Here is a 12,236-nt window from a genome sequence, read left to right on the forward strand (position 1 = left end):
TTCAGTTTTCCCAGCACCACTAGTTAAAGAGATTGTCTTTTCTCCAGTGTATATTCTTGCCTCCTTTGTCAAAGATAAGGTGTCCATAGGTGCATGGGTTTATCTCTGGGCTTTCTGTTTTGTTCCATTGATCTATATTTCTGTATTTGTTCCAGTACCATACTGTCTTGATGACCATGGCTTTGTAGGAAACCAGAATTGAAAGAGACACGTGTACCCCAATGTTCATCGCAGCACTGTTTATAAAATAGCCAGAACATGGAAGCAACCTGATTCAAAGCAACATTTGAATCAGTTCTAATGAGGTGGATGAAACTGGAGCCTATTATACAGAGTGAAGTAAGCCAGAAGGAAAAACACCACTACAGTATACTAACGCATATATATGGAATTTAGAAAGATGGTAACGACAACCCTGTATGCGAGACCGCAAAAGAGACACAGATGTATAGAACAGTCTTTTGGACTCTGTGGGAGAGGGAGGGCGGGGGATGATTTGGGAGAATGGCATTAAAACATGTATAATATCATATAAGAAACGAATCGCCAGTCCAGGTTCGATGCAGGATACAGGAAGCTTGGGGCTGGTGCACTGGGATGACCCAGAGGGATGGTATGGGGAGGGAGGTGGGAGAGGGGTTCAGGATGGGGAACATGTGTACACCTGTGGTGGATGCATGTTGATGTATGGCAAAACCAATACAATATTGTAAAGTAAAAATAATAATAATAAAATTAAAAAACAAAACAAACAAACAAAAAAGAATACTGGAGTGTGTTGCCATTTCCTCCTCCAGGGAATCTTCCCAGCTCAGGCATTGAACCCATGTCTCCTGTGGCTCCTCCATTCCTGGCAGATTCTTTACTGCTGAGCCACCAGGGAAGCCCAAACATTTACATATGTCCCCCCCCCAATAAAATATGGTCTTCAAAAGAAGATAGAATAATTACATATTTTTAAATATATTTCAAAAGCTAAAGTAATAGCACCTAGTGCCAATTTAAATATGGAGATGATAAAACAAAGATGATTTCAAATTTCTGGCTTAATTAATAAATTTAAGCCTATTTCTCTCCCACTTATTCCCATTGACTATCCTGCCCTCATTCAGTTTATGACATGGTCGCATGTAAGAATTCACTCAGTGAAGTATGAAACATGATAGATTGGAAGAACTGGGACCTAGAAGTCTTTAAAAGTTACAGTTTTCCACCAAATGGGTGCAGTATCTTCTGTGATCCACTAGTTTTTGTTTTGTTTTTTTTTTTAATGTATCCTCTTGTCTTTATTTTTTTCTTTTTTTTAATTTTATTTTATTTAACTTTACAATATTGTATTGGTTTTGCCATATATCAAAATGAATCTGCCACAGGTATACATGTGTTCCTTATCCTGAACCCTCCTCCTCCTCCCTCCCAATACCATCCCTCTGGGTCATCCCAGTGCACCAGCCCCAAGCATCCAGTATCGTGCATCGAACCTGGACTGGCGATTCATTTCATATATGATATTATACATATTTCAATGCTATTCTCCCAAATCATCCCACCCTCTCCCTCTCCCACAGAGTCCAAAAGACTGTTCTATACATCAGTGTCTATTTTGCTGTCTCATATACAGGGTTATTGTTACCATCTTTCTAAATTCCATATATATGCGTTAGTATACTGTATTGATGTTCCATTAGTTATTAACACGTTACTGGTCTTGCATATATGGGCTTCCCTGGTGGCTCAGAAGGTAAAAGCGTCTGCTCACAATGCGGGAGACCCGGGTTTGATCCCTGGGTCTGGAAGATCCTCTAGAGAAGAAAATGGCAACCCACTCCAGTATTCTTGACTGGAAAATCCCATGGATGGAGGAGCGTGGTAGGCTACAGTCCATAGGGTCGCAGAGAGTCGGACACGACTGAGCGACTTCACACACTGGTCTTGCAGGTATCTAAGCCCACAGGCTTTCAGTAAGCATAGGGTGTAATATTCTAGGGCTGTGTTCCTGGTGATAAAAAATCATTAACTGTTAACACATATTGTATATGTTATTTGCTGCACATCATTCTAAACTCCTTACATCTATTAACATATTTAATCCTCTGTACTAGATTAGAATTAGATCTACTAGATTAGTACTGTTAACTATTTTTGCTTGACTCAAGAGATGACTAAGGGATAGTGAAATTACAGAAACTCTCCTAAGAGCACAGGACCGCTTTTCGTTGTTGCTGTTGTTGTAGTTTAGACACTCAGGGGTGTCCCATTCCTTGAGATTCCAAGGACAGTAGCCCACCAGGCTCTTCTATCCATGGGATTCTGTCTCTTCTGTCCATAGAACTGCTACCAAGATTTGAACCCAAATGACTAAGCTTCAGAATTCTTTCTCTATGGTGAGTATTTAGTTCTTTTACCTCACTTGTGTGTTTTCTTCTCAAAGAGAATTTTAATTAGTAAAAATTATAAATTCATGGCTATAAAGATAGTAAGGAACTCAGGACTCTTGACAGCAACAGCTTTAAACTTCTTTTTATTACCAGTTTACTGGTGAAATTGTTGCTCAGTAGAAAAACATACTTTAAGTATAATCATATGTCTTGAAGCTCAATGCATCATTCACAGTGAAAGCGGTGAGAAAAGATAGCTTGTGTTCAAAGAAATACACTTGCACGAATTGGAAAAGTCAATAATTGCTAGGTGTTACTAAACAATCCAAATGTAAGTGAAGTTCACACCACGGAAAGTCATTTCCCAGCAGGTGACAAAGTGATTCTGCTATGCTTATATTTGTATAGAATCAAAATCCAGTAGCAATTGACAACCCTAGGGAGACTTTACTGTATCTTTTTTTTTTTTTTGCTTTTGTAACAGAGATATCACAAATTGTATGTACTTCATCTAAACTGAGGTGAATTCCTGCAGACTTGATGCAGTAATCTTACAATGTTTGCAGATTTATTTCAGTTATATTTGTGACCCATGTTGGGAAGATGTCTTAGAAAATATAGGGCAGCACCTTGTTGGAAAAGGCGACATTGGTTTGATGGGTCTTTAGAAACTTGATTGTTTTAACCTCATGTTTTTGAGCCCTCAAAATATTTTCTGGGTCTTCTTTCTGAATTTGCAATCTTCAGAAATCATTTATCATTCAGTTTTCAGAAGTACGTCCACAGGAAGAAAGCGTGAATATATCACTAGGAACTGTTTTTAGATCAGTGCTGAGAAATGTTTCTCCCTGACTTCTCAGTAAAAATGATGCAGACTTCCTAAGTGATCTCATTCCATTATTTGAAAAGAGATAAGGTTTAATCCACTTCTGACAGGAATGGAAATATTGGCATGATGTGAAAGATAGAAACAGCGCAGAGAAGTGAGATAGCCACTGAAGAAAAGCTGCCTACAAGGACATTTGTGCTTGCCATGAACCTGGCACTCCTGAAATCAGTTTCTTCATTAATTCAGCAGCATGGAGCAATTCCATCTCTAAGAAGGCTGATTCTGAATTTTTACCTGACAAAATAAAGCCAGAGTTTGTCTCACTGTTCTTGAAGAAAAATGTCGTTTGAAGAATCATCGCACTTGGGTAGATTTGAGAAATTCCAGTTTGGAGCTATCAAAGTGACAGTCAGTTTCACTTAGTATGCCTTGTGGATGACTGGCTTAGTAAACAAACTCTCAATTTTATTTTGTTTATAACATCTCAAAAGTTATTTGATATCCATGACATCACACTTTTATGGAGACTTCCTTAACAAATAAGTAATGTTTTTCATAGGAAAATTTGCCATTTTTGAGATCACCATAGAGTATGAGAGCTACAGGCTTCAAAATGTAATCACCTTCCTGCTTTCTATAACAGAAACAAATTTTTTGTTTTTTTTTACTTCAACAGTGGTAATTGAATAAAAAGCATTAAAAACATTTTATGGTTCCTTTTCATAGAATACAACTTTGCTCTTAAACCACAATAAACAAATTTGACTTACATTTTTCCAGACCAAAAATGGTCTTTAAAAGCTTTACTTTTCTCCTGCTCTCAATTCATATGCACATATTTTGGTTCTTAAGAACCTTGCTTATCAAAAAGTGGTGCCACTTCAGAACCAGACAGAGATAATAGAGAAATCAATGTTAGAAGCTGTTTTTACAGTCACTGTAGGAAAATCTGGACTCCAATTATGACATTTTAGGTAAAATAATATTTTATCAAAATGAAAACTAAAAGAACTATTCAGACATTTTTCTTGTAAAATGGTCTCACTTTCTTACAAAATAAAACAATGTAGTATATGTTTAATTAACATAAAGTTACTTTATTCAATTGAGACATTTATTAAGCACTTTCTATTTATTATGAAAGCCTGTATCCTGAAATAAATATAATGATAATAAGATAATAGCCTTTCTACAATGATGAAGTAAAGAAGATTTTTAAAATATACAAAATAATTATAATACAAAGTAAAATATTGTAAGTGCCACTACAGAAGTACTAAAAGTTCCATGAATGTCTCAGGAAGGAAGAGCCACTCTTGGGGCCTTTCGAAAGGTAAGAAATTACATTGACTCTGCCCTTGAAGTTTCACAGAAAGGCATCTGAGGCCAAGTTAATAAATTAAAATAGAAGCTTACATACCAGAAAAGGAAAGATACAGGAATGATTTAAGCATTGCTTGCTTATCACATCAGGTATGTGTTCATCACATAAGAATGTGAATTTCAGACTGTCAGAGACAGTAGGAGGAAGTTGGATTTGATAAGAAATGAAAGACCACTGTGTATGTGTTTGATATGTATATATTATGTGGTGAAGAGATTTGATAAAGGTTACAATATTAGAGATTAATTTGGTAAATATCTGTAGAAACTTGATGAGATGAAATAGATGGGTACATATTGAGGAAGCTGTTATATAATAATGGTGATAATGCTAATGACCTAAATAAAAAATAACAGTGGAACTAAAAAAGAAAAAAAGATAGGAGATGCATAATGGACATAGAATGACATAAAGTGTATATTTGAGGAAGAAGAAATTATCAAGTATTGCTCAAAGGTTAATTATTTTTCATTTCTGCATTCAATCATCTATCACGTTTTTTAAAACATTAAAGTATATGACTATGTTATAAAGAGAAACCCATATGCATAAGGTTAAGACTAATGCTAGTTACAGGACAGTCTGATCTGATATCTTTCTTCCCTGATATTGGCATTAACTAGGGTTTTGGATAAATTATTATGATCAGGTGGTACATATTTATATCTTTGTGCTCAGTCTGATATGTCTGATTCTGCGACCTAATGGACTGTAGCCCATCAGGTTCCTCTGTCCATTGAATTTTCCAGGCAATAATACTGGAGTGGGTTGTCATTTCCTACTCCAGGGGATCATCCTCACCCAGGGGTCAAACCGACCTCTCTTGTATCCTTGCATTAGCAGGAGGATTCTTTAGCACTAAGCCACCTAGGAAGCCCACTTTTTGTCATTGCTAGAGCAAAATAGAAAAGATCCTCCTCTGTGAATTAGTCACATCCACTGTTTGCAACTATAAATCATCAGTAATGAAACTATATGGAAATGGTTAACCTTACCCAAGTCAGCAATGTATTTGAATCAGGAAATTGACATCGCTTGATTAATAGGTTCAAGAACTGCTATACTAGCAAAATTAATACATATATTCAAGCAGTAGATGTTAAGGGTGTAAAAAGAAAATCATTGACCCAACTATCTCCCTCTGTAAATGAGATACCAGTTAATATATATATCTTTTAATTAACATTATTTGGTGGTTTTATTTAACAAAATCAATGACCTAAGTTCTGACCTTCCAATTCAAATACACTGGGAGAATGAAAGTCAAAGACATACAACAGTCTCCAGATATATTAAATTCGGTTTCACCTTGAATGAACAGGGGATGGAAGATATTAACCAGTATGTGACCCTGAGTTAATGATTTGATCACCTATCTTGTGCTTTATGAAAATATATTAAGGGACAACTGGAATGCCTTATCAACTTCTTAGCAAATAAAGAGAAGATTCTTGGGAAAGAGTAACTCAACTAATGTTGAAAAGCAATTTGAGGTTAATTGCCCTATCTTGAGGCAGAATTACTAGTTCTCCAGTCTCCAGGGCAGAAGTTAAACCTTAATGGAGAAGGACTATTACTCCAGGAGGAAGTATAATGACTCTACTTGGTGAGTCTGTGATTGTAGGAGCAATGATCTGTTAAATGACACATAATACTCCAGAAAGGAACTCCCTGATCCAGAACTCAGTAATGAAAGTTAGATCAGGGACAGAACCATCTATGTGCCTTCCCCTGCTGACATTTCTAATGTTTAGGAAAATTGTAGAGAAAGGTGGTCTTCACTCTGAAGATCTTCACATAATTAAATAACCACACTCAGCACAAAATAAATGTAATGGGTTCAGTGGAGAAACACATTGGAGAGGACTCTCAGGAATCATCTATGTGACTCATCCTCTAGTGGGGGCAGAAGACAACGACATTTGGAATATATGTGAGACATTGCATAATTACATGTTACATCATGTTTATGAAATTTTATTTTAATACACTGCTCCTAATATGTATATGTTAAAGTATAATTTGGACTTCCCAGATAGTGCTAGTGGTAAAGAACCTGCCTGCCAATGCAGGAGACTTAATAATTTAAATTTGTTTCTATGCATCAAAGAATGATTTTTCCAGATTCTCTGGGCTAAAAATGTATCAGTCAGTTCAGTTCAGCCACTCAGTCGTGTCCAACTCTTTGTGACCCCATGGACTGCAGAACGCCAGGCTTCCCTGTCTATCACCAACTCCTGAAGCTTGCTCAAACTCATGTCCATCAAGTCAGTGATGCCATCCAACCATGTATGATACCATAATAATGTTTCTTAACCACAATGTAAACTATGTTGTCAAATGAATAGATAAATGGTTGAATTCTCTATAACATGACACCATTTACCATTCACAAACATATCAATCATGGTGTAAAATGCTGAGCGATGACATCACTTATATCTTTGATGACACTATCAACTCTTGATCATCTTATACTAAATAAGTGGAACTTGTCATTAGATGATAAAATGAAGGGACTGCATTTAGACAATAGTTTTTCTCAGAGAAAATTATTTAATTAAAAAAAACTATTTTTCCTATTATGATATTTACTAGCCTTGATAATTATTTGTATTTATAAGAAACATTGAGTGCATTAGTCTTTTAATATAATTTAAATTTTATACTATATACTTTTAAAATAAATATTTCAGCTACTTTATATGAGACATTTGCATTTTATAATAAAATTTCGTATTTATTAACTCATTTATTGCTTAAACATTTCTTTGCATTTTTCTTGTATTTATTTCTATTGAAACTCACTTTCTTGAAAGTACTTTGAATATTTTCCTAACATTTTCAACTTCTTATTTAACAATATTTATTTTTGATATTCATTATTTCATTGTTTTATTTTTGATTTTGTGATTTCATGCTTTTAGTCATGCTATCATCTGTATACTTCTCTTTTTACTCTAAAGAAGAAACTATTATTAGAAATTTGCTTCCCTAGGCTATTTTAATACTTTCATCATTTCTCAAATTTATTTTGAGTAATAAGCATTCAAAAGAATATTAAAAATTGGTATTTGGGCAAAAGATGTGATCTGAAAAGGCAAGTTTTCCCTTAAAGACAGTTAAAAGATTCCTTTACTATAGTTTTCAGGAAAGTTTCATTTGCTGACTTGTACTATGAAAAGAAGGGCTTCTCTGGTGACTCAGACAGTAAAGAAACCTCCTAAAGTGAAGGAGACCTGGGTTTGATCCCTGGATTGGGAATATCCCCTGGATCAGAAACCATAACTCCTTGGTGAGCATAGGGAATAAGAATTAGATTCAAAACATGCCTTTGGATCCCCTTATCCAGGTTTTAAAAATTAATTATATGTAAATTGCCTTTTCATACTCTTCATGGGGTTCTGACCACTCTTATGGCAGAAAGTGGTAAAGAACTAAGTGACAGTGAAGTCACTCAGTCGTGTCCGATTCTGTGCGACCCCATGGACAGTAGCCAACCAGGCTGCTTCGTCCATGGAATTTTCCAGGCAAAAATACTGGAGTGGGTTGCCATTTCCTTCTCCAGAAAAAGAGCTAAAGAGTCTCTTAATGAAAGTGAAAGAGGGGAGTGAAAAAGTTGGCTTAAAACTAAACATTCGGAAAGCTAAGGTCATGGCATCTGGTCCCATCACTTCATGGCAAATAGATGGGGAAACAATGGAAACAGTGACAGACTATTTTCTTGGGCTCCAAAATCACTGCATATGTTGACTGCAGCCATGAAGTTAAAAGACCCTTGCTACTTGGAAGAAAACCTATGACCAACCTAGACAGCATACTAAAAGCAGAGATATTACTTTACCAACAAAGGTCCGTCTAGTCAAGGCTATAGTTTTTCCAGTAGTCATGTATGGATGTGATACCTGGACTCTAAAGAAAGCTGAGTACTGAAAAATTGATAATTTTGAACTGTGGTGTTGGAGAAGACTCTTGAGAGTCCCTTGGAGTGAAAGCAGATCCAACCAGTTCATCCTAAAGAAACCAGTCCTGAATATTCATTGGAAGAACTGATGCTGAAGCTGAAACTCCAATACCTTGGCCACCTGGTGAGAAAAACTGACTCATTGGAAAAGATCCTGATTCTGGAAAAGATTGAAGGTGGGAGGAGAAGGGGACAATAGAGGATGAGATGGTTGGATGGCATCACCAACTAGATGGACATGAGTTTGAACAAGCTTTGGGAGTTGTTGATGTACAGGGAAGCCTGGTGTGCTACAGTCCATGGGGTCCCAAAGAGTCAGACACAACTGAGTGACTGAACTGAACTGAATATGTAAATAATTATCTATCTGCCATTCAGGAGACTCGGGCTCAATCCCTGAGTCAGGAAGATCCCCTGGAGAAGGCAACCCACTCTAGTATTCTTAGTATTCTTGCATGGAAAATCCCATGGACAGAAGAGCCTGGTGGGCTAGAGTCTATGGGGTCGCAAAAGTCAGAGACAACCTAGTAACTAAACAACAACAATAATAATCATAGCTATGCATAAAGAATAGTGACAAAAAAATACCACACTCCTTAGTAGCCCAAACCAAAAACACTGCAATGTGGCCCCGAGTTAGGACCAGAGCAGGAAACCATGGTACATTCACCCTGAGGAGGGCTCTGCAGCCACTAAAATCAGGTCACCAAAGAAGATAAAATGGCATGGAAAATGTTCACTATTTATGGCTATTTTCTAAAGCAGGTATTTGGTAATACATATAGCATGGAACAAGTATTCTTAAAATAACATATATATTAAGTAAAAGATAGGAAAATATCTGCCAAAATGTTATCAGCTTTTTCCTCTGTGTGATGGAATTACTTCTTCTGGCTAATCTTTTATTTTCTAAATTGTCTATAATGAGCATGTATTATTTTTACAACTATAAAATACAAAAATTAAAATGAAAGAAAAAAAAAAGAAAGGGAATGGCTACTGGCTTCAGTTATTCTTGCCTGGGAAATCCCAAGGACAGAGGAGACTGGCAGGCTGTTTTCCATGGTGTTAGCAAAAAGTTGGATATCAGGCGACAAATACTTTCACTTTACTGCTCACTTCACTATGAAAAGAAGATAAATTATACAATTGTACAAAATATTTTACTAAGGTATTCTGTTTTTATAGTCTTTTGTAGAAGTAGTCAGGCTTTTGGTAACTCAGCTGGTAAAGAATCTACCTGTAATGCAGGAGAACTGGGGTTCGATTCCTGGGTGGGGAAGAGTCCCTGAAGAAGAGATAGGCTACCCATTCCAATATTCTTGGGCTTCCCTGATGGATCAGATGGTAAAGAATCTGCCTGCAATGTGGGAGACCTGGCTTCAGTCCCTGGATTGGGACGATCCCCTGGAGAACAGAATAACAACCCACTCCAGTTCTTGCCTGGAAAATTCGCATGGACAGAGGAGTCTGGTGGGTTACAGTTCCTGGGGTCGCAAAGAGTGGAAGGTGACTCAGCAACTAAACACAGCACAGAAGTAGTCACTAAACATATTTTGTAAAATTATGCATGACTGAAATAGTGCCCTTTTTTAAAAGGTATAGGTAAATTAAGTGTTGACTCTTTGTGATCCATGGACTATAGCCCACAGGCTGTCCATTGAATTTCCCAGGCAAAAATACTGGAGTGGGTAGCCATTCCTTTCTCCAGGGGATCTTCCCCATCCAGGGATTGAACCCAGGTCTCCTGAATTGCAGGCAGACTCTTTACTCTCTGAACCACCAGGGAAGTCTACTCTTTAAAAGTATAGGTAAATTGGATTCCATAGTTATTATAATTGACTATTCTTTGCAGTTGGTTCTTATAACCTCACTTTTTTTTTCTCTACATGATTGCTCAGTTTTTCTTTATTATTTGACTCTTTCTTGGCAATTGGGTGTTGAGAGAAGAAAAAATTTTTGCCTCAATGAAATCACTAGGAATTACGAACTATATTATAATTTTGAGACTTTTTTGAGTAATATTTCTAGTAATTATTTGAGTAAATATCTTTGAGCACTCATATGAACCATACATTGCTGTAGGAGCTGATGAAGAAACTAAATGCAAAAGTTGACATGACTTTTAAACTCACAGGGAAATAGATAATACTCAATGAATCATTTGAGTAAACTAAAAATATTCCAATCTGAGAAGTACTATTAAAAAGTTATATAAACAAGGGATAAGGGAAATTGCATTGTTCTCTGTGAGCTTGTACTTGAAAATCTTAAGTTATTATTAATTAGAGAGCAAAATGATGAATAGTTTTAAAAAGGTTCAGGGGTATATGGAAATGTAGCTAGGGATAATTTCTAGACAATGAAAGTTCAAGCTGTGCAGTAGCAGGGAACATAAGTAAGAAACAAAATTTAAAGTTAGACTGGTAAAGAGAGCTGGGGAGGGTAAAGTAAAGCTTGCTCAGAAAATCAAGTTGTTAAAATAATTCCTGGTTAATTGGGGGAAAGTGTAGGTATGCTGCTGCTGCTGCTGCTAAGTCGCTTCAGTTGTGTCCAACTCTGTGCGACCCCATAGACGGCAGCTCACCAGGCTCCCCCGTCCCTGGGATTCTCCAGACAAGAACACTGGAGTGGGTTGCCATTTCCTTCTCCAGTAGGTATGCTAGGGACTTTTATATTTATGCTAATATAATCAAATGAAATATCTGAGTGGAAGATGAGAGAGAGAAAGGCTAAATAAAGCCAAGTTTGTGAGTCCATCTCTGCTGTGATGAAGTGAATGGTATTAGCCTAGTTAGTCAACAAGGAAAAGAGACAAGTTTAAGTACAAAACAGGGAGGTGTTAGTAGACAACATGATTTATGAAAGTTGCTGTATACTTCTAAATATTTATCAGCATAGTACGAGGTTGATTTTGCCATTGATCTCTGTTTCAAAGTCAAGATTTTTTGAGAAAACTGTGGGCCAAAAAATTTTAGAATAATATTAGATAAATTATTGCAGAAGAAATAACAAAAGAGTGAATGAAATGTTTATATATGGCATATTGCTTACGGTTTAGAGTCTAGACTCTGAACCGTTTGGTACATTATACATTCAATTCCCCTTTGGGAAATATTCCTACCAATACTTTATGTTGGCATTTTTTTGTTGTTGTTGTTTTTGTTATTATTAGAAAGACTGTTGGTATGTTGTTACTAGAAAACTGTTGTTTATGACTAATGAACATTCATAGCATTTCTGTATGAAGACAGTTCTATACTAAAGACAGTCATAACTTTTTTTCTATCCATTGGCATACAAGATTTTCTTACAGTCCAGTTTTTTTTTAATTTTATTTTATTTTTAAACTTTACATAATTGTATTAGTTTTGCCAAATATCTAAATGAATCCGCCACAGGTATACATGTGTTCCCCATCCTGAACCCTCCTCCCTCCTCCCTCCCCATATCATCCCTCTGGGTCATCCCAGTGCACTAGCCCCAAGCATCCAGTATCGTGCATCGAATCTGCTTTAAGCTGATATGCTTGAAAATTATCTGTACATAAAATTTCATTAATAAAAGTGAGCACATATGGGCAACATTTAGGGTGTCAGTGATACTATTTTTAAAGAATTGTCATGAATCAGAGCATTTCTTATGGGCCACATTCCTTGAAGTTATATATGAAACTGGAAA

This window comes from Bos indicus x Bos taurus, chromosome 1 (assembly GCF_003369695.1).
Source record: "Bos indicus x Bos taurus breed Angus x Brahman F1 hybrid chromosome 1, Bos_hybrid_MaternalHap_v2.0, whole genome shotgun sequence".
Lineage (NCBI taxonomy): Eukaryota > Metazoa > Chordata > Mammalia > Artiodactyla > Bovidae > Bos > Bos indicus x Bos taurus.